The sequence below is a fragment of the Phyllobates terribilis genome, unplaced genomic scaffold (genome assembly GCF_046119375.1).
Source record: "Phyllobates terribilis strain yellow unplaced genomic scaffold, ASM4611937v1 Scaffold_169__1_contigs__length_4117513, whole genome shotgun sequence".
In the NCBI taxonomy this organism is placed as follows: domain Eukaryota; kingdom Metazoa; phylum Chordata; class Amphibia; order Anura; family Dendrobatidae; genus Phyllobates; species Phyllobates terribilis.
This window is the reverse complement of record NW_027362929.1, coordinates 231,178-252,451: the sequence shown is the minus strand read 5'-3', so window position 1 is coordinate 252,451 and position 21,274 is coordinate 231,178. Positions and strand designations below refer to the sequence as shown.

Here is a 21,274-nt window from a genome sequence, read left to right as displayed (position 1 = left end):
TAGGCAGGCACGACTGGTATGCAGGCAGGGGGGGTACAGGCAAGCACAGCAAGAGTGCAGACAGGGAGGCACTAGCAGGTAGGAACACAGGCGGGATAGGACCCAGTACACACTGGGACTCAGGAATAATACAGGCAGAGGGGTACAGGCAGGGCAGGACAGGACTGCCGGAGCAGCGGGCAGAAGCAGGGCAGGACAGGACTGCCGGAGCAGCGGGCAGAAGCAGGGCAGGACAGGAATGCCGGAGCAGCGGGCAGAAGCAGGGCAGGACAGGACTGCCGGAGCAGCGGGCAGAAGCAGGGCAGGACAGGACTCTGTTCACACGGAACAGACAGGAAGGGAAAGACAGAGCCAGACACCCACAGGGTACTTGCAGTGAAGTAGCGAGTGGACCACAAACTCACAAACGGGAGTACAGAGACAACAGGCAGGAGTTAGGTACGAGTTCAGACTCTGCAGAAAAAGGAAGGGAACGGACATAGAGGCAAAACAGGTAAAGGATAGGAGAGAGTTCAGACTGGAACTGAGTGTACGGAGGAGACCGACACTGCAGCGGGATACAGGAGCGGGTCTGGGAATACTGCCCCCAGAGAGGCGGGACGAACAGGCAAGGAGCGTGTTCAGACAGGACAGACAAGATACAGGAGCGGGTCTAGGTAATCGGCCCCTAGAAGGCGGGAGGAACAGGCTAGGAGCGTGTTCAGACAGGACAGACAAGATACACAGAAAGGACTCAGTTCAGACACGGGAACAAATACCGCAAAGCAGGAGACATACAGGACTCAGTTCAGACACGGGAGCTGATAAAGCAGGAGACATACAGGACACAGTTCAGACACGGGAGCTGATACCGCAAAGCAGGAGACATACAGGACTCAGTTCAGACACGGGAACTAATACCGCAAAGCAGGAGACATACAGGACTCAGTTCAGACACGGGAGCTGATACCGCAAAGCAGGAGACATACAGGACTAAGTTCAGACAGGCCTGGAAATACAGCCTCCAGGAAAGGCAGACAAGGAAACAAAGACGGGACCTGGCACCTTCAGAGTGCAAGCACACACTGAAGGAAACACTATGCTCAGGCAGGGATAGAAGGGAGCTGCTGAGCTATATACCAAGTGTCAGACAGCAATAGGCTGAGGACGCACAAGGGGTGTGACCCACAGCAGGTACAAAAAGCAGGAAGTGATCGGGCGCCGCCCTTAAGCAGCAGAGACAGACACAAACAGACAGCATGGAGGGAAGCCAGAGAGACATTCTGGACAGGAGATCAAGTGCGCGCTCCTGCACAGTGGGAGATGGACCACTATGCAAGGACGCCGCCAGGTATGTTACATAATGTAATGTAATGCAATGCTATCTATCTAGCTCTCCCTCTATACTTCCTTTTGGATAAACAGACATATTAGGCAAGCATTTTGGAGCTTTCACCTAAATAACTACAGGTGGTGAGATAAGCTGCACAATATAATTGACCTTTCAGTATATTGTTGCACACACACCATCTATTTAGCAAATGCCCTTGTTATCAACAGCAGCCTTTTAAACTCACCTGAGCTAACAGGTATGTGAGCTGGTTACTCTGCTGCGCTTAAAATTTCTTTTTTGGTTTGCTACAATGCCTTTTCTGAAACGTTGTCTCCCTCTGCTGGAACACTGACTTCTTTCATTTAATGCCTGCAGACTATAAAAGAGAAACCAACCCAAAAAGTTTGGTTGATTAGTCTGTGGCATTCTTTTAAACTGTTGCTTATGGCGGTCTCTGTGAGCTTCTCAGTGACATTCAGCCATCCAGGTATCCCGCCTGCAGTAGACGGAATGTGGCAATGGAACGCTGGCTGCGCGTGTCATAATAGGCTCTGAGCCTTTATATACCTGCGCACAGCAGCAGCCACCTTCAGTCTGCTGCTGGACAGCCAGCAGCAGCAGCAGCAGGAGAGGTAATTAATCAGCAACCCTCCTGCTAAGGGTAGACAGCTGCTCGTTCCACCCCCCCCCCGCCTTAATTGGTTCTCCTCCCTTCCAACGGTGTTGAGGCGGGTGGGAACAGCCGGGGGTTGAGGGTACTGTGCTAAAAGAGGTGGAGTTATGCAGATCTAAAACGCGTGGATTGCAGCAGCAGCAAGCCGAAAAGTGCAGGCATGTGAGGGATCTAGAGGTTGACAGCATGTCTTCTTAACGGGAGTCCAGGTGGCCATCTCCACAAATGGACTTTTCAGAATCCTTGGGTGGCACCGTAGTCGGAAACCAATTCTGGTTATCGCTTCTCGGCCTTTTGGCTAAGATCAAGTGTAGTATCTGTTCTTATCAGTTTAATATCTGATACGTCCCCTATCTGGGGACCATATATTAAATGGATTTTTAGAACAGGGAGATGGGAAAAGAGCTTGCTCTGTCCACTCCACGCATTGACCTGGTATTGCAGTATCTCCAGGACCGGTGCACCCCTTCTTTAATGCAGTTTCTAAAATCAGAAAGAATTGAATTCAATGCTTTTTGTTCATTTTGCTTGTTTGTCGGATTTTGGGATGGACTCTTTGGCTTTGCTTTTCTTCTCCTCATTGGATTTTCATGTTAAAAGTTGCAGAAGCCAGATGACAAGCTCATTTTGGTTCAACTTCAGCAACTGTGCATTGCATTGCCATGTAATGTAATGTAATGCAATGCTATCTATCTAGCTCTCCCTCTATACTTCCTTTTGGATAAACAGACATATTAGGCAAGCATTTTGGAGCTTTCACCTAAATAACTACAGGTGGTGAGATAAGCTGCACAATATAATTGACCTTTCAGTATATTGTTGCACACACACCATCTATTTAGCAAATGCCCTTGTTATCAACAGCAGCCTTTTAAACTCACCTGAGCTAACAGGTATGTGAGCTGGTTACTCTGCTGCGCTTAAAATTTCTTTTTTGGTTTGCTACAATGCCTTTTCTGAAACGTTGTCTCCCTCTGCTGGAACACTGACTTCTTTCATTTAATGCCTGCAGACTATAAAAGAGAAACCAACCCAAAAAGTTTGGTTGATTAGTCTGTGGCATTCTTTTAAACTGTTGCTTATGGCGGTCTCTGTGAGCTTCTCAGTGACATTCAGCCATCCAGGTATCCCGCCTGCAGTAGACGGAATGTGGCAATGGAACGCTTGCTGCGCGTGTCATAATAGGCTCTGAGCCTTTATATACCTGCGCACAGCAGCAGCCACCTTCAGTCTGCTGCTGGACAGCCAGCAGCAGCAGCAGGAGAGGTAATTAATCAGCAACCCTCCTGCTAAGGGTAGACAGCTGCTCGTTCCACCCCCCCCCCGCCTTAATTGGTTCTCCTCCCTTCCAACGGTGTTGAGGCGGGTGGGAACAGCCGGGGGTTGAGGGTACTGTGCTAAAAGAGGTGGAGTTATGCAGATCTAAAACGCGTGGATTGCAGCAGCAGCAAGCCGAAAAGTGCAGGCATGTGAGGGATCTAGAGGTTGACAGCATGTCTTCTTAACGGGAGTCCAGGTGGCCATCTCCACAAATGGACTTTTCAGAATCCTTGGGTGGCACCGTAGTCGGAAACCAATTCTGGTTATCGCTTCTCGGCCTTTTGGCTAAGATCAAGTGTAGTATCTGTTCTTATCAGTTTAATATCTGATACGTCCCCTATCTGGGGACCATATATTAAATGGATTTTTAGAACAGGGAGATGGAAAAAGAGCTTGCTCTGTCCACTCCACGCATTGACCTGGTATTGCAGTATCTCCAGGACCGGTGCACCCCTTCTTTAATGCAGTTTCTAAAATCAGAAAGAATTGAATTCAATGCTTTTTGTTCATTTTGCTTGTTTGTCGGATTTTGGGATGGACTCTTTGGCTTTGCTTTTCTTCTCCTCATTGGATTTTTCATGTTAAAAGTTGCAGAAGCCAGATGACAAGCTCATTTTGGTTCAACTTCAGCAACTGTGCATTGCATTGCCATGTAATGTAATGTAATGCAATGCTATCTATCTAGCTCTCCCTCTATACTTCCTTTTGGATAAACAGACATATTAGGCAAGCATTTTGGAGCTTTCACCTAAATAACTACAGGTGGTGAGATAAGCTGCACAATATAATTGACCTTTCAGTATATTGTTGCACACACACCATCTATTTAGCAAATGCCCTTGTTATCAACAGCAGCCTTTTAAACTCACCTGAGCTAACAGGTATGTGAGCTGGTTACTCTGCTGCGCTTAAAATTTCTTTTTTGGTTTGCTACAATGCCTTTTCTGAAACGTTGTCTCCCTCTGCTGGAACACTGACTTCTTTCATTTAATGCCTGCAGACTATAAAGAGAAACCAACCCAAAAAGTTTGGTTGATTAGTCTGTGGCATTCTTTTAAACTGTTGCTTACGGCGGTCTCTGTGAGCTTCTCAGTGACATTCAGCCATCCAGGTATCCCGCCTGCAGTAGACGGAATGTGGCAATGGAACGCTGGCTGCGCGTGTCATAATAGGCTCTGAGCCTTTATATACCTGCGTACAGCAGCAGCCACCTTCAGTCTGCTGCTGGACAGCCAGCAGCAGCAGCAGCAGGAGAGGTAATTAATCAGCAACCCTCCTGCTAAGGGTAGACAGCTGCTCGTTCCACCCCCCCCCCCGCCTTAATTGGTTCTCCTCCCTTCCAACGGTGTTGAGGCGGGTGGGAACAGCCGGGGGTTGAGGGTACTGTGCTAAAAGAGGTGGAGTTATGCAGATCTAAAACGCGTGGATTGCAGCAGCAGCAAGCCGAAAAGTGCAGGCATGTGAGGGATCTAGAGGTTGACAGCATGTCTTCTTAACGGGAGTCCAGGTGGCCATCTCCACAAATGGACTTTTCAGAATCCTTGGGTGGCACCGTAGTCGGAAACCAATTCTGGTTATCGCTTCTCGGCCTTTTGGCTAAGATCAAGTGTAGTATCTGTTCTTATCAGTTTAATATCTGATACGTCCCCTATCTGGGGACCATATATTAAATGGATTTTTAGAACAGGGAGATGGAAAAAGAGCTTGCTCTGTCCACTCCACGCATTGACCTGGTATTGCAGTATCTCCAGGACCGGTGCACCCCTTCTTTAATGCAGTTTCTAAAATCAGAAAGAATTGAATTCAATGCTTTTTGTTCATTTTGCTTGTTTGTCGGATTTTGGGATGGACTCTTTGGCTTTGCTTTTCTTCTCCTCATTGGATTTTTCATGTTAAAAGTTGCAGAAGCCAGATGACAAGCTCATTTTGGTTCAACTTCAGCAACTGTGCATTGCATTGCCATGTAATGTAATGTAATGCAATGCTATCTATCTAGCTCTCCCTCTATACTTCCTTTTGGATAAACAGACATATTAGGCAAGCATTTTGGAGCTTTCACCTAAATAACTACAGGTGGTGAGATAAGCTGCACAATATAATTGACCTTTCAGTATATTGTTGCACACACACCATCTATTTAGCAAATGCCCTTGTTATCAACAGCAGCCTTTTAAACTCACCTGAGCTAACAGGTATGTGAGCTGGTTACTCTGCTGCGCTTAAATTTTCTTTTTTGGTTTGCTACAATGCCTTTTCTGAAACGTTGTCTCCCTCTGCTGGAACACTGACTTCTTTCATTTAATGCCTGCAGACTATAAAAGAGAACCCAACCCAAAAAGTTTGGTTGATTAGTCTGTGGCATTCTTTTAAACTGTTGCTTATGGCGGTCTCTGTGAGCTTCTCAGTGACATTCAGCCATCCAGGTATCCCGCCTGCAGTAGACGGAATGTGGCAATGGAACGCTGGCTGCGCGTGTCATAATAGGCTCTGAGCCTTTATATACCTGCGCACAGCAGCAGCCACCTTCAGTCTGCTGCTGGACAGCCAGCAGCAGCAGCAGCAGGAGAGGTAATTAATCAGCAACCCTCCTGCTAAGGGTAGACAGCTGCTCGTTCCACCCCCCCCCCCGCCTTAATTGGTTCTCCTCCCTTCCAACGGTGTTGAGGCGGGTGGGAACAGCCGGGGGTTGAGGGTACTGTGCTAAAAGAGGTGGAGTTATGCAGATCTAAAACGCGTGGATTGCAGCAGCAGCAAGCCGAAAAGTGCAGGCATGTGAGGGATCTAGAGGTTGACAGCATGTCTTCTTAACGGGAGTCCAGGTGGCCATCTCCACAAATGGACTTTTCAGAATCCTTGGGTGGCACCGTAGTCGGAAACCAATTCTGGTTATCGCTTCTCGGCCTTTTGGCTAAGATCAAGTGTAGTATCTGTTCTTATCAGTTTAATATCTGATACGTCCCCTATCTGGGGACCATATATTAAATGGATTTTTAGAACAGGGAGATGGAAAAAGAGCTTGCTCTGTCCACTCCACGCATTGACCTGGTATTGCAGTATCTCCAGGACCGGTGCACCCCTTCTTTAATGCAGTTTCTAAAATCAGAAAGAATTGAATTCAATGCTTTTTGTTCATTTTGCTTGCTTGTCGGATTTTGGGATGGACTCTTTGGCTTTGCTTTTCTTCTCCTCATTGGATTTTTCATGTTAAAAGTTGCAGAAGCCAGATGACAAGCTCATTTTGGTTCAACTTCAGCAACTGTGCATTGCATTGCCATGTAATGTAATGTAATGCAATGCTATCTATCTAGCTCTCCCTCTATACTTCCTTTTGGATAAACAGACATATTAGGCAAGCATTTTGGAGCTTTCACCTAAATAACTACAGGTGGTGAGATAAGCTGCACAATATAATTGACCTTTCAGTATATTGTTGCACACACACCATCTATTTAGCAAATGCCCTTGTTATCAACAGCAGCCTTTTAAACTCACCTGAGCTAACAGGTATGTGAGCTGGTTACTCTGCTGCGCTTAAATTTTCTTTTTTGGTTTGCTACAATGCCTTTTCTGAAACGTTGTCTCCCTCTGCTGGAACACTGACTTCTTTCATTTAATGCCTGCAGACTATAAAAGAGAAACCAACCCAAAAAGTTTGGTTGATTAGTCTGTGGCATTCTTTTAAACTGTTGCTTATGGCGGTCTCTGTGAGCTTCTCAGTGACATTCAGCCATCCAGGTATCCCGCCTGCAGTAGACGGAATGTGGCAATGGAACGCTGGCTGCGCGTGTCATAATAGGCTCTGAGCCTTTATATACCTGCGCACAGCAGCAGCCACCTTCAGTCTGCTGCTGGACAGCCAGCAGCAGCAGCAGCAGGAGAGGTAATTAATCAGCAACCCTCCTGCTAAGGGTAGACAGCTGCTCGTTCCACCCCCCCCCCCGCCTTAATTGGTTCTCCTCCCTTCCAACGGTGTTGAGGCGGGTGGGAACAGCCGGGGGTTGAGGGTACTGTGCTAAAAGAGGTGGAGTTATGCAGATCTAAAACGCGTGGATTGCAGCAGCAGCAAGCCGAAAAGTGCAGGCATGTGAGGGATCTAGAGGTTGACAGCATGTCTTCTTAACGGGAGTCCAGGTGGCCATCTCCACAAATGGACTTTTCAGAATCCTTGGGTGGCACCGTAGTCGGAAACCAATTCTGGTTATCGCTTCTCGGCCTTTTGGCTAAGATCAAGTGTAGTATCTGTTCTTATCAGTTTAATATCTGATACGTCCCCTATCTGGGGACCATATATTAAATGGATTTTTAGAACAGGGAGATGGAAAAAGAGCTTGCTCTGTCCACTCCACGCATTGACCTGGTATTGCAGTATCTCCAGGACCGGTGCACCCCTTCTTTAATGCAGTTTCTAAAATCAGAAAGAATTGAATTCAATGCTTTTTGTTCATTTTGCTTGTTTGTCGGATTTTGGGATGGACTCTTTGGCTTTGCTTTTCTTCTCCTCATTGGATTTTTCATGTTAAAAGTTGCAGAAGCCAGATGACAAGCTCATTTTGGTTCAACTTCAGCAACTGTGCATTGCATTGCCATGTAATGTAATGTAATGCAATGCTATCTATCTAGCTCTCCCTCTATACTTCCTTTTGGATAAACAGACATATTAGGCAAGCATTTTGGAGCTTTCACCTAAATAACTACAGGTGGTGAGATAAGCTGCACAATATAATTGACCTTTCAGTATATTGTTGCACACACACCATCTATTTAGCAAATGCCCTTGTTATCAACAGCAGCCTTTTAAACTCACCTGAGCTAACAGGTATGTGAGCTGGTTACTCTGCTGCGCTTAAAATTTCTTTTTTGGTTTGCTACAATGCCTTTTCTGAAACGTTGTCTCCCTCTGCTGGAACACTGACTTCTTTCATTTAATGCCTGCAGACTATAAAAGAGAAACCAACCCAAAAAGTTTGGTTGATTAGTCTGTGGCATTCTTTTAAACTGTTGCTTATGGCGGTCTCTGTGAGCTTCACAGTGACATTCAGCCATCCAGGTATCCCGCCTGCAGTAGACGGAATGTGGCAATGGAACGCTGGCTGCGCGTGTCATAATAGGCTCTGAGCCTTTATATACCTGCGCACAGCAGCAGCCACCTTCAGTCTGCTGCTGGACAGCCAGCAGCAGCAGCAGCAGGAGAGGTAATTAATCAGCAACCCTCCTGCTAAGGGTAGACAGCTGCTCGTTCCACCCCCCCCCCCCGCCTTAATTGGTTCTCCTCCCTTCCAACGGTGTTGAGGCGGGTGGGAACAGCCGGGGGTTGAGGGTACTGTGCTAAAAGAGGTGGAGTTATGCAGATCTAAAACGCGTGGATTGCAGCAGCAGCAAGCCGTAAAGTGCAGGCATGTGAGGGATCTAGAGGTTGACAGCATGTCTTCTTAACGGGAGTCCAGGTGGCCATCTCCACAAATGGACTTTTCAGAATCCTTGGGTGGCACCGTAGTCGGAAACCAATTCTGGTTATCGCTTCTCGGCCTTTTGGCTAAGATCAAGTGTAGTATCTGTTCTTATCAGTTTAATATCTGATACGTCCCCTATCTGGGGACCATATATTAAATGGATTTTTAGAACAGGGAGATGGAAAAAGAGCTTGCTCTGTCCACTCCACGCATTGACCTGGTATTGCAGTATCTCCAGGACCGGTGCACCCCTTCTTTAATGCAGTTTCTAAAATCAGAAAGAATTGAATTCAATGCTTTTTGTTCATTTTGCTTGTTTGTCGGATTTTGGGATGGACTCTTTGGCTTTGCTTTTCTTCTCCTCATTGGATTTTTCATGTTAAAAGTTGCAGAAGCCAGATGACAAGCTCATTTTGGTTCAACTTCAGCAACTGTGCATTGCATTGCCATGTAATGTAATGTAATGCAATGCTATCTATCTAGCTCTCCCTCTATACTTCCTTTTGGATAAACAGACATATTAGGCAAGCATTTTGGAGCTTTCACCTAAATAACTACAGGTGGTGAGATAAGCTGCACAATATAATTGACCTTTCAGTATATTGTTGCACACACACCATCTATTTAGCAAATGCCCTTGTTATCAACAGCAGCCTTTTAAACTCACCTGAGCTAACAGGTATGTGAGCTGGTTACTCTGCTGCGCTTAAAATTTCTTTTTTGGTTTGCTACAATGCCTTTTCTGAAACGTTGTCTCCCTCTGCTGGAACACTGACTTCTTTCATTTAATGCCTGCAGACTATAAAAGAGAAACCAACCCAAAAAGTTTGGTTGATTAGTCTGTGGCATTCTTTTAAACTGTTGCTTATGGCGGTCTCTGTGAGCTTCTCAGTGACATTCAGCCATCCAGGTATCCCGCCTGCAGTAGACGGAATGTGGCAATGGAACGCTGGCTGCGCGTGTCATAATAGGCTCTGAGCCTTTATATACCTGCGCACAGCAGCAGCCACCTTCAGTCTGCTGCTGGACAGCCAGCAGCAGCAGCAGCAGGAGAGGTAATTAATCAGCAACCCTCCTGCTAAGGGTAGACAGCTGCTCGTTCCACCCCCCCCCCCCCCCCGCCTTAATTGGTTCTCCTCCCTTCCAACGGTGTTGAGGCGGGTGGGAACAGCCGGGGGTTGAGGGTACTGTGCTAAAAGAGGTGGAGTTATGCAGATCTAAAACGCGTGGATTGCAGCAGCAGCAAGCCGAAAAGTGCAGGCATGTGAGGGATCTAGAGGTTGACAGCATGTCTTCTTAACGGGAGTCCAGGTGGCCATCTCCACAAATGGACTTTTCAGAATCCTTGGGTGGCACCGTAGTCGGAAACCAATTCTGGTTATCGCTTCTCGGCCTTTTGGCTAAGATCAAGTGTAGTATCTGTTCTTATCAGTTTAATATCTGATACGTCCCCTATCTGGAGACCATATATTAAATGGATTTTTAGAACAGGGAGATGGAAAAAGAGCTTGCTCTGTCCACTCCACGCATTGACCTGGTATTGCAGTATCTCCAGGACCGGTGCACCCCTTCTTTAATGCAGTTTCTAAAATCAGAAAGAATTGAATTCAATGCTTTTTGTTCATTTTGCTTGTTTGTCGGATTTTGGGATGGACTCTTTGGCTTTGCTTTTCTTCTCCTCATTGGATTTTTCATGTTAAAAGTTGCAGAAGCCAGATGACAAGCTCATTTTGGTTCAACTTCAGCAACTGTGCATTGCATTGCCATGTAATGTAATGTAATGCAATGCTATCTATCTAGCTCTCCCTCTATACTTCCTTTTGGATAAACAGACATATTAGGCAAGCATTTTGGAGCTTTCACCTAAATAACTACAGGTGGTGAGATAAGCTGCACAATATAATTGACCTTTCAGTATATTGTTGCACACACACCATCTATTTAGCAAATGCCCTTGTTATCAACAGCAGCCTTTTAAACTCACCTGAGCTAACAGGTATGTGAGCTGGTTACTCTGCTGCGCTTAAAATTTCTTTTTTGGTTTGCTACAATGCCTTTTCTGAAACGTTGTCTCCCTCTGCTGGAACACTGACTTCTTTCATTTAATGCCTGCAGACTATAAAAGAGAAACCAACCCAAAAAGTTTGGTTGATTAGTCTGTGGCATTCTTTTAAACTGTTGCTTATGGCGGTCTCTGTGAGCTTCTCAGTGACATTCAGCCATCCAGGTATCCCGCCTGCAGTAGACGGAATGTGGCAATGGAACGCTGGCTGCGCGTGTCATAATAGGCTCTGAGCCTTTATATACCTGCGCACAGCAGCAGCCACCTTCAGTCTGCTGCTGGACAGCCAGCAGCAGCAGCAGCAGGAGAGGTAATTAATCAGCAACCCTCCTGCTAAGGGTAGACAGCTGCTCGTTCCACCCCCCCCCCCCCGCCTTAATTGGTTCTCCTCCCTTCCAACGGTGTTGAGGCGGGTGGGAACAGCCGGGGGTTGAGGGTACTGTGCTAAAAGAGGTGGAGTTATGCAGATCTAAAACGCGTGGATTGCAGCAGCAGCAAGCCGAAAAGTGCAGGCATGTGAGGGATCTAGAGGTTGACAGCATGTCTTCTTAACGGGAGTCCAGGTGGCCATCTCCACAAATGGACTTTTCAGAATCCTTGGGTGGCACCGTAGTCGGAAACCAATTCTGGTTATCGCTTCTCGGCCTTTTGGCTAAGATCAAGTGTAGTATCTGTTCTTATCAGTTTAATATCTGATACGTCCCCTATCTGGGGACCATATATTAAATGGATTTTTAGAACAGGGAGATGGAAAAAGAGCTTGCTCTGTCCACTCCACGCATTGACCTGGTATTGCAGTATCTCCAGGACCGGTGCACCCCTTCTTTAATGCAGTTTCTAAAATCAGAAAGAATTGAATTCAATGCTTTTTGTTCATTTTGCTTGTTTGTCGGATTTTGGGATGGACTCTTTGGCTTTGCTTTTCTTCTCCTCATTGGATTTTTCATGTTAAAAGTTGCAGAAGCCAGATGACAAGCTCATTTTGGTTCAACTTCAGCAACTGTGCATTGCATTGCCATGTAATGTAATGTAATGCAATGCTATCTATCTAGCTCTCCCTCTATACTTCCTTTTGGATAAACAGACATATTAGGCAAGCATTTTGGAGCTTTCACCTAAATAACTACAGGTGGTGAGATAAGCTGCACAATATAATTGACCTTTCAGTATATTGTTGCACACACACCATCTATTTAGCAAATGCCCTTGTTATCAACAGCAGCCTTTTAAACTCACCTGAGCTAACAGGTATGTGAGCTGGTTACTCTGCTGCGCTTAAAATTTCTTTTTTGGTTTGCTACAATGCCTTTTCTGAAACGTTGTCTCCCTCTGCTGGAACACTGACTTCTTTCATTTAATGCCTGCAGACTATAAAAGAGAAACCAACCCAAAAAGTTTGGTTGATTAGTCTGTGGCATTCTTTTAAACTGTTGCTTATGGCGGTCTCTGTGAGCTTCTCAGTGACATTCAGCCATCCAGGTATCCCGCCTGCAGTAGACGGAATGTGGCAATGGAACGCTGGCTGCGCGTGTCATAATAGGCTCTGAGCCTTTATATACCTGCGCACAGCAGCAGCCACCTTCAGTCTGCTGCTGGACAGCCAGCAGCAGCAGCAGCAGGAGAGGTAATTAATCAGCAACCCTCCTGCTAAGGGTAGACAGCTGCTCGTTCCACCCCCCCCCCGCCTTAATTGGTTCTCCTCCCTTCCAACGGTGTTGAGGCGGGTGAGAACAACCGGGGGTTGAGGGTACTGTGCTAAAAGAGGTGGAGTTATGCAGATCTAAAACGCGTGGATTGCAGCAGCAGCAAAGCCGAAAAGTGCAGGCATGTGAGGGATCTAGAGGTTGACAGCATGTCTTCTTAACGGGAGTCCAGGTGGCCATCTCCACAAATGGACTTTTCAGAATCCTTGGGTGGCACCGTAGTCGGAAACCAATTCTGGTTATCGCTTCTCGGCCTTTTGGCTAAGATCAAGTGTAGTATCTGTTCTTATCAGTTTAATATCTGATACGTCCCCTATCTGGGGACTATATATTAAATGAATTTTTAGAACAGGGAGATGGAAAAAGAGCTTGCTCTGTCCACTCCACGCATTGACCTGGTATTGCAGTATCTCCAGGACCGGTGCACCCCTTCTTTAATGCAGTTTCTAAAATCAGAAAGAATTGAATTCAATGCTTTTTGTTCATTTTGCTTGTTTGTCGGATTTTGGGATGGACTCTTTGGCTTTGCTTTTCTTCTCCTCATTGGATTTTTCATGTTAAAAGTTGCAGAAGCCAGATGACAAGCTCATTTTGGTTCAACTTCAGCAACTGTGCATTGCATTGCCATGTAATGTAATGTAATGCAATGCTATCTATCTAGCTCTCCCTCTATACTTCCTTTTGGATAAACAGACATATTAGGCAAGCATTTTGGAGCTTTCACCTAAATAACTACAGGTGGTGAGATAAGCTGCACAATATAATTGACCTTTCAGTATATTGTTGCACACACACCATCTATTTAGCAAATGCCCTTGTTATCAACAGCAGCCTTTTAAACTCACCTGAGCTAACAGGTATGTGAGCTGGTTACTCTGCTGCGCTTAAATTTTCTTTTTTGGTTTGCTACAATGCCTTTTCTGAAACGTTGTCTCCCTCTGCTGGAACACTGACTTCTTTCATTTAATGCCTGCAGACTATAAAAGAGAAACCAACCCAAAAAGTTTGGTTGATTAGTCTGTGGCATTCTTTTAAACTGTTGCTTATGGCGGTCTCTGTGAGCTTCTCAGTGACATTCAGCCATCCAGGTATCCCGCCTGCAGTAGACGGAATGTGGCAATGGAACGCTGGCTGCGCGTGTCATAATAGGCTCTGAGCCTTTATATACCTGCGCACAGCAGCAGCCACCTTCAGTCTGCTGCTGGACAGCCAGCAGCAGCAGCAGCAGGAGAGGTAATTAATCAGCAACCCTCCTGCTAAGGGTAGACAGCTGCTCGTTCCACCCCCCCCCCCGCCTTAATTGGTTCTACTCCCTTCCAACGGTGTTGAGGCGGGTGGGAACAGCCGGGGGTTGAGGGTACTGTGCTAAAAGAGGTGGAGTTATGCAGATCTAAAACGCGTGGATTGCAGCAGCAGCAAGCCGAAAAGTGCAGGCATGTGAGGGATCTAGAGGTTGACAGCATGTCTTCTTAACGGGAGTCCAGGTGGCCATCTCCACAAATGGACTTTTCAGAATCCTTGGGTGGCACCGTAGTCGGAAACCAATTCTGGTTATCGCTTCTCGGCCTTTTGGCTAAGATCAAGTGTAGTATCTGTTCTTATCAGTTTAATATCTGATACGTCCCCTATCTGGGGACCATATATTAAATGGATTTTTAGAACAGGGAGATGGAAAAAGAGCTTGCTCTGTCCACTCCACGCATTGACCTGGTATTGCAGTATCTCCAGGACCGGTGCACCCCTTCTTTAATGCAGTTTCTAAAATCAGAAAGAATTGAATTCAATGCTTTTTGTTCATTTTGCTTGTTTGTCGGATTTTGGGATGGACTCTTTGGCTTTGCTTTTCTTCTCCTCATTGGATTTTTCATGTTAAAAGTTGCAGAAGTCAGATGACAAGCTCATTTTGGTTCAACTTCAGCAACTGTGCATTGCATTGCCATGTAATGTAATGTAATGCAATGCTATCTATCTAGCTCTCCCTCTATACTTCCTTTTGGATAAACAGACATATTAGGCAAGCATTTTGGAGCTTTCACCTAAATAACTACAGGTGGTGAGATAAGCTGCACAATATAATTGACCTTTCAGTATATTGTTGCACACACACCATCTATTTAGCAAATGCCCTTGTTATCAACAGCAGCCTTTTAAACTCACCTGAGCTAACAGGTATGTGAGCTGGTTACTCTGCTGCGCTTAAAATTTCTTTTTTGGTTTGCTACAATGCCTTTTCTGAAACGTTGTCTCCCTCTGCTGGAACACTGACTTCTTTCATTTAATGCCTGCAGACTATAAAAGAGAAACCAACCCAAAAAGTTTGGTTGATTAGTCTGTGGCATTCTTTTAAACTGTTGCTTATGGCGGTCTCTGTGAGCTTCTCAGTGACATTCAGCCATCCAGGTATCCCGCCTGCAGTAGACGGAATGTGGCAATGGAACGCTGGCTGCGCGTGTCATAATAGGCTCTGAGCCTTTATATACCTGCGCACAGCAGCAGCCACCTTCAGTCTGCTGCTGGACAGCCAGCAGCAGCAGCAGCAGGAGAGGTAATTAATCAGCAACCCTCCTGCTAAGGGTAGACAGCTGCTCGTTCCACCCCCCCCCCGCCTTAATTGGTTCTCCTCCCTTCCAACGGTGTTGAGGCGGGTGAGAACAACCGGGGGTTGAGGGTACTGTGCTAAAAGAGGTGGAGTTATGCAGATCTAAAACGCGTGGATTGCAGCAGCAGCAAAGCCGAAAAGTGCAGGCATGTGAGGGATCTAGAGGTTGACAGCATGTCTTCTTAACGGGAGTCCAGGTGGCCATCTCCACAAATGGACTTTTCAGAATCCTTGGGTGGCACCGTAGTCGGAAACCAATTCTGGTTATCGCTTCTCGGCCTTTTGGCTAAGATCAAGTGTAGTATCTGTTCTTATCAGTTTAATATCTGATACGTCCCCTATCTGGGGACTATATATTAAATGAATTTTTAGAACAGGGAGATGGAAAAAGAGCTTGCTCTGTCCACTCCACGCATTGACCTGGTATTGCAGTATCTCCAGGACCGGTGCACCCCTTCTTTAATGCAGTTTCTAAAATCAGAAAGAATTGAATTCAATGCTTTTTGTTCATTTTGCTTGTTTGTCGGATTTTGGGATGGACTCTTTGGCTTTGCTTTTCTTCTCCTCATTGGATTTTTCATGTTAAAAGTTGCAGAAGCCAGATGACAAGCTCATTTTGGTTCAACTTCAGCAACTGTGCATTGCATTGCCATGTAATGTAATGTAATGCAATGCTATCTATCTAGCTCTCCCTCTATACTTCCTTTTGGATAAACAGACATATTAGGCAAGCATTTTGGAGCTTTCACCTAAATAACTACAGGTGGTGAGATAAGCTGCACAATATAATTGACCTTTCAGTATATTGTTGCACACACACCATCTATTTAGCAAATGCCCTTGTTATCAACAGCAGCCTTTTAAACTCACCTGAGCTAACAGGTATGTGAGCTGGTTACTCTGCTGCGCTTAAAATTTCTTTTTTGGTTTGCTACAATGCCTTTTCTGAAACGTTGTCTCCCTCTGCTGGAACACTGACTTCTTTCATTTAATGCCTGCAGACTATAAAAGAGAAACCAACCCAAAAAGTTTGGTTGATTAGTCTGTGGCATTCTTTTAAACTGTTGCTTATGGCGGTCTCTGTGATCTTCTCAGTGACATTCAGCCATCCAGGTATCCCGCCTGCAGTAGACGGAATGTGGCAATGGAACGCTGGCTGCGCGTGTCATAATAGGCTCTGAGCCTTTATATACCTGCGCACAGCAGCAGCCACCTTCAGTCTGCTGCTGGACAGCCAGCAGCAGCAGCAGCAGGAGAGGTAATTAATCAGCAACCCTCCTGCTAAGGGTAGACAGCTGCTCGTTCCACCCCCCCCCCCGCCTTAATTGGTTCTCCTCCCTTCCAACGGTGTTGAGGCGGGTGGGAACAGCCGGGGGTTGAGGGTACTGTGCTAAAAGAGGTGGAGTTATGCAGATCTAAAACGCGTGGATTGCAGCAGCAGCAAGCCGAAAAGTGCAGGCATGTGAGGGATCTAGAGGTTGACAGCATGTCTTCTTAACGGGAGTCCAGGTGGCCATCTCCACAAATGGACTTTTCAGAATCCTTGGGTGGCACCGTAGTCGGAAACCAATTCTGGTTATCGCTTCTCGGCCTTTTGGCTAAGATCAAGTGTAGTATCTGTTCTTATCAGTTTAATATCTGATACGTCCCCTATCTGGGGACCATATATTAAATGGATTTTTAGAACAGGGAGATGGAAAAAGAGCTTGCTCTGTCCACTCCACGCATTGACCTGGTATTGCAGTATCTCCAGGACCGGTGCACCCCTTCTTTAATGCAGTTTCTAAAATCAGAAAGAATTGAATTCAATGCTTTTTGTTCATTTTGCTTGTTTGTCGGATTTTGGGATGGACTCTTTGGCTTTGCTTTTCTTCTCCTCATTGGATTTTTCATGTTAAAAGTTGCAGAAGCCAGATGACAAGCTCATTTTGGTTCAACTTCAGCAACTGTGCATTGCATTGCCATGTAATGTAATGTAATGCAATGCTATCTATCTAGCTCTCCCTCTATACTTCCTTTTGGATAAACAGACATATTAGGCAAGCATTTTGGAGCTTTCACCTAAATAACTACAGGTGGTGAGATAAGCTGCACAATATAATTGACCTTTCAGTATATTGTTGCACACACACCATCTATTTAGCAAATGCCCTTGTTATCAACAGCAGCCTTTTAAACTCACGTGAGCTAACAGGTATGTGAGCTGGTTACTCTGCTGCGCTTAAAATTTCTTTTTTGGTTTGCTACAATGCCTTTTCTGAAACGTTGTCTCCCTCTGCTGGAACACTGACTTCTTTCATTTAATGCCTGCAGACTATAAAAGAGAAACCAACCCAAAAAGTTTGGTTGATTAGTCTGTGGCATTCTTTTAAACTGTTGCTTATGGCGGTCTCTGTGAGCTTCTCAGTGACATTCAGCCATCCAGGTATCCCGCCTGCAGTAGACGGAATGTGGCAATGGAACGCTGGCTGCGCGTGTCATAATAGGCTCTGAGCCTTTATATACCTGCGCACAGCAGCAGCCACCTTCAGTCTGCTGCTGGACAGCCAGCAGCAGCAGCAGCAGGAGAGGTAATTAATCAGCAACCCTCCTGCTAAGGGTAGACAGCTGCTCGTTCCACCCCCCCCCCCCCCGCCTTAATTGGTTCTCCTCCCTTCCAACGGTGTTGAGGCGGGTGGGAACAGCCGGGGGTTGAGGGTACTGTGCTAAAAGAGGTGGAGTTATGCAGATCTAAAACGCGTGGATTGCAGCAGCAGCAAGCCAAAAAGTGCAGGCATGTGAGGGATCTAGAGGTTGACAGCATGTCTTCTTAACGGGAGTCCAGGTGGCCATCTCCACAAATGGACTTTTCAGAATCCTTGGGTGGCACCGTAGTCGGAAACCAATTCTGGTTATCGCTTCTCGGCCTTTTGGCTAAAATCAAGTGTAGTATCTGTTCTTATCAGTTTAATATCTGATACGTCCCCTATCTGGGGACCATATATTAAATGGATTTTTAGAACAGGGAGATGGAAAAAGAGCTTGCTCTGTCCACTCCACGCATTGACCTGGTATTGCAGTATCTCCAGGACCGGTGCACCCCTTCTTTAATGCAGTTTCTAAAATCAGAAAGAATTGAATTCAATGCTTTTTGTTCATTTTGCTTGTTTGTCGGATTTTGGGATGGACTCTTTGGCTTTGCTTTTCTTCTCCTCATTGGATTTTTCATGTTAAAAGTTGCAGAAGCCAGATGACAAGCTCATTTTGGTTCAACTTCAGCAACTGTGCATTGCATTGCCATGTAATGTAATGTAATGCAATGCTATCTATCTAGCTCTCCCTCTATACTTCCTTTTGGATAAACAGACATATTAGGCAAGCATTTTGGAGCTTTCACCTAAATAACTACAGGTGGTGAGATAAGCTGCACAATATAATTGACCTTTCAGTATATTGTTGCACACACACCATCTATTTAGCAAATGCCCTTGTTATCAACAGCAGCCTTTTAAACTCACCTGAGCTAACAGGTATGTGAGCTGGTTACTCTGCTGCGCTTAAAATTTCTTTTTTGGTTTGCTACAATGCCTTTTCTGAAACGTTGTCTCCCTCTGCTGGAACACTGACTTCTTTCATTTAATGCCTGCAGACTATAAAAGAGAAACCAACCCAAAAAGTTTGGTTGATTAGTCTGTGGCATTCTTTTAAACTGTTGCTTATGGCGGTCTCTGTGAGCTTCTCAGTGACATTCAGCCATCCAGGTATCCCGCCTGCAGTAGACGGAATGTGGCAATGGAACGCTGGCTGCGCGTGTCATAATAGGCTCTGAGCCTTTATATACCTGCGCACAGCAGCAGCCACCTTCAGTCTGCTGCTGGACAGCCAGCAGCAGCAGCAGCAGGAGAGGTAATTAATCAGCAACCCTCCTGCTAAGGGTAGACAGCTGCTCGTTCCACCCCCCCCCCGCCTTAATTGGTTCTCCTCCCTTCCAACGGTGTTGAGGCGGGTGGGAACAGCCGGGGGTTGAGGGTACTGTGCTAAAAGAGGTGGAGTTATGCAGATCTAAAACGCGTGGATTGCAGCAGCAGCAAGCCGAAAAGTGCAGGCATGTGAGGGATCTAGAGGTTGACAGCATGTCTTCTTAACGGGAGTCCAGGTGGCCATCTCCACAAATGGACTTTTCAGAATCCTTGGGTGGCACCGTAGTCGGAAACCAATTCTGGTTATCGCTTCTCGGCCTTTTGGCTAAGATCAAGTGCAGTATCTGTTCTTATCAGTTTAATATCTGATACGTCCCCTATCTGGGGACCATATATTAAATGGATTTTTAGAACAGGGAGATGGAAAAAGAGCTTGCTCTGTCCACTCCACGCATTGACCTGGTATTGCAGTATCTCCAGGACCGGTGCACCCCTTCTTTAATGCAGTTTCTAAAATCAGAAAGAATTGAATTCAATGCTTTTTGTTCATTTTGCTTGTTTGTCGGATTTTGGGATGGACTCTTTGGCTTTGCTTTTCTTCTCCTCATTGGATTTTTCATGTTAAAAGTTGCAGAAGCCAGATGACAAGCTCATTTTGGTTCAACTTCAGCAACTGTGCATTGCATTGCCATGTAATGTAATGTAATGCAATGCTATCTATCTAGCTCTCCCTCTATACTTCCTTTTGGATAAACAGACATATTAGGCAAGCATTTTGGAGCTTTCACCTAAATAACTACAGGTGGTGAGATAAGCTGCACAATATAATTGACCTTTCAGTATATTGTTGCACACACACCATCTATTTAGCAAATGCCCTTGTTATCAACAGCAGCCATTTAAACTCACCTGAGCTAACAGGTCTGTGAGCTGGTTACTCTGCTGCGCTTAAAATTTCTTTTTTGGTTTGCTACAATGCCTTTTCTGAAACGTTGTCTCCCTCTGCTGGAACACTGACTTCTTTCATTTAATGCCTGCAGACTATAAAAGAGAAACCAACCCAAAAAGTTTGGTTGATTAGTCTGTGGCATTCTTTTAAACTGTTGCTTATGGCGGTCTCTGTGAGCTTCTCAGTGACATTCAGCCATCCAGGTATCCCGCCTGCAGTAGACGGAATGTGGCAATGGAACGCTGGCTGCGCGTGTCATAATAGGCTCTGAGCCTTTATATACCTGCGCACAGCAGCAGCCACCTTCAGTCTGCTGCTGGACAGCCAGCAGCAGCAGCAGCAGGAGAGGTAATTAATCAGCAACCCTCCTGCTAAGGGTAGACAGCTGCTCGTTCCACCCCCCCCCCGCCTTAATTGGTTCTCCTCCCTTCCAACGGTGTTGAGGCGGGTGGGAACAGCCGGGGGTTGAGGGTACTGTGCTAAAAGAGGTGGAGTTATGCAGATCTAAAACGCGTGGATTGCAGCAGCAGCAAGCCAAAAAGTGCAGGCATGTGAGGGATCTAGAGGTTGACAGCATGTCTTCTTAACGGGAGTCCAGGTGGCCATCTCCACAAATGGACTTTTCAGAATCCTTGGGTGGCACCGTAGTCGGAAACCAATTCTGGTTATCGCTTCTCGGCCTTTTGGCTAAGATCAAGTGTAGTATCTGTTCTTATCAGTTTAATATCTGATACGTCCCCTATCTGGGGACCATATATTAAATGGATTTTTAGAACAGGGAGATGGAAAAAGAGCTTGCTCTGTCCACTCCACGCATTGACCTGGTATTGCAGTATCTCCAGGACCGGTGCACCCCTTCTTTAATGCAGTTTCTAAAATCAGAAAGAATTGAATTCAATGCTTTTTGTTCATTTTGCTTGTTTGTCGGATTTTGGGATGGACTCTTTGGCTTTGCTTTTCTTCTCCTCATTGGATTTTTCATGTTAAAAGTTGCAGAAGCCAGATGACAAGCTCATTTTGGTTCAACTTCAGCAACTGTGCATTGCATTGCCATGTAATGTAATGTAATGCAATGCTATCTATCTAGCTCTCCCTCTATACTTCCTTTTGGATAAACAGACATATTAGGCAAGCATTTTGGAGCTTTCACCTAAATAACTACAGGTGGTGAGATAAGCTGCACAATATAATTGACCTTTCAGTATATTGTTGCACACACACCATCTATTTAGCAAATGCCCTTGTTATCAACAGCAGCCTTTTAAACTCACCTGAGCTAACAGGTATGTGAGCTGGTTACTCTGCTG

At 45.7% G+C, this 21,274-nt stretch overlaps 15 non-coding genes across 15 annotated transcripts; all 15 read left to right on the top strand.

Moving 5' to 3' along the window:
- The first annotated feature begins 2,263 nt into the window (after positions 1-2,263).
- Positions 2,264-2,454, top strand: LOC141209896 (U2 spliceosomal RNA). The gene has a single exon (XR_012280084.1). It is a non-coding gene; the product is annotated as a U2 spliceosomal RNA (small nuclear RNA).
- A 1,116-nt stretch (positions 2,455-3,570) lies between these two features.
- Positions 3,571-3,761, top strand: LOC141209872 (U2 spliceosomal RNA). The gene has a single exon (XR_012280061.1). It is a non-coding gene; the product is annotated as a U2 spliceosomal RNA (small nuclear RNA).
- Positions 3,762-4,881: 1,120 nt separating this feature from the next.
- On the top strand, positions 4,882-5,072 carry LOC141209861 (U2 spliceosomal RNA). The gene has a single exon (XR_012280050.1). It is a non-coding gene; the product is annotated as a U2 spliceosomal RNA (small nuclear RNA).
- Positions 5,073-6,193: 1,121 nt separating this feature from the next.
- Positions 6,194-6,384, top strand: LOC141209850 (U2 spliceosomal RNA). Its single transcript, XR_012280039.1, has one exon. It is a non-coding gene; the product is annotated as a U2 spliceosomal RNA (small nuclear RNA).
- Positions 6,385-7,505: 1,121 nt separating this feature from the next.
- LOC141209838 (U2 spliceosomal RNA) lies at positions 7,506-7,696 on the top strand. The gene has a single exon (XR_012280028.1). It is a non-coding gene; the product is annotated as a U2 spliceosomal RNA (small nuclear RNA).
- Positions 7,697-8,818: 1,122 nt separating this feature from the next.
- LOC141209827 (U2 spliceosomal RNA) lies at positions 8,819-9,009 on the top strand. The gene has a single exon (XR_012280017.1). It is a non-coding gene; the product is annotated as a U2 spliceosomal RNA (small nuclear RNA).
- A 1,126-nt stretch (positions 9,010-10,135) lies between these two features.
- On the top strand, positions 10,136-10,326 carry LOC141210317 (U2 spliceosomal RNA). The gene has a single exon (XR_012280489.1). It is a non-coding gene; the product is annotated as a U2 spliceosomal RNA (small nuclear RNA).
- A 1,123-nt stretch (positions 10,327-11,449) lies between these two features.
- On the top strand, positions 11,450-11,640 carry LOC141209816 (U2 spliceosomal RNA). Its single transcript, XR_012280006.1, has one exon. It is a non-coding gene; the product is annotated as a U2 spliceosomal RNA (small nuclear RNA).
- A 1,121-nt stretch (positions 11,641-12,761) lies between these two features.
- On the top strand, positions 12,762-12,952 carry LOC141210936 (U2 spliceosomal RNA). Its single transcript, XR_012280927.1, has one exon. It is a non-coding gene; the product is annotated as a U2 spliceosomal RNA (small nuclear RNA).
- Positions 12,953-14,073: 1,121 nt separating this feature from the next.
- On the top strand, positions 14,074-14,264 carry LOC141209804 (U2 spliceosomal RNA). Its single transcript, XR_012279995.1, has one exon. It is a non-coding gene; the product is annotated as a U2 spliceosomal RNA (small nuclear RNA).
- A 1,121-nt stretch (positions 14,265-15,385) lies between these two features.
- Positions 15,386-15,576, top strand: LOC141210535 (U2 spliceosomal RNA). The gene has a single exon (XR_012280699.1). It is a non-coding gene; the product is annotated as a U2 spliceosomal RNA (small nuclear RNA).
- A 1,121-nt stretch (positions 15,577-16,697) lies between these two features.
- Positions 16,698-16,888, top strand: LOC141209793 (U2 spliceosomal RNA). Its single transcript, XR_012279984.1, has one exon. It is a non-coding gene; the product is annotated as a U2 spliceosomal RNA (small nuclear RNA).
- A 1,124-nt stretch (positions 16,889-18,012) lies between these two features.
- On the top strand, positions 18,013-18,203 carry LOC141210410 (U2 spliceosomal RNA). The gene has a single exon (XR_012280579.1). It is a non-coding gene; the product is annotated as a U2 spliceosomal RNA (small nuclear RNA).
- Positions 18,204-19,323: 1,120 nt separating this feature from the next.
- On the top strand, positions 19,324-19,514 carry LOC141210199 (U2 spliceosomal RNA). Its single transcript, XR_012280374.1, has one exon. It is a non-coding gene; the product is annotated as a U2 spliceosomal RNA (small nuclear RNA).
- Positions 19,515-20,634: 1,120 nt separating this feature from the next.
- Positions 20,635-20,825, top strand: LOC141209780 (U2 spliceosomal RNA). Its single transcript, XR_012279972.1, has one exon. It is a non-coding gene; the product is annotated as a U2 spliceosomal RNA (small nuclear RNA).
- Positions 20,826-21,274: the final 449 nt, after the last annotated feature.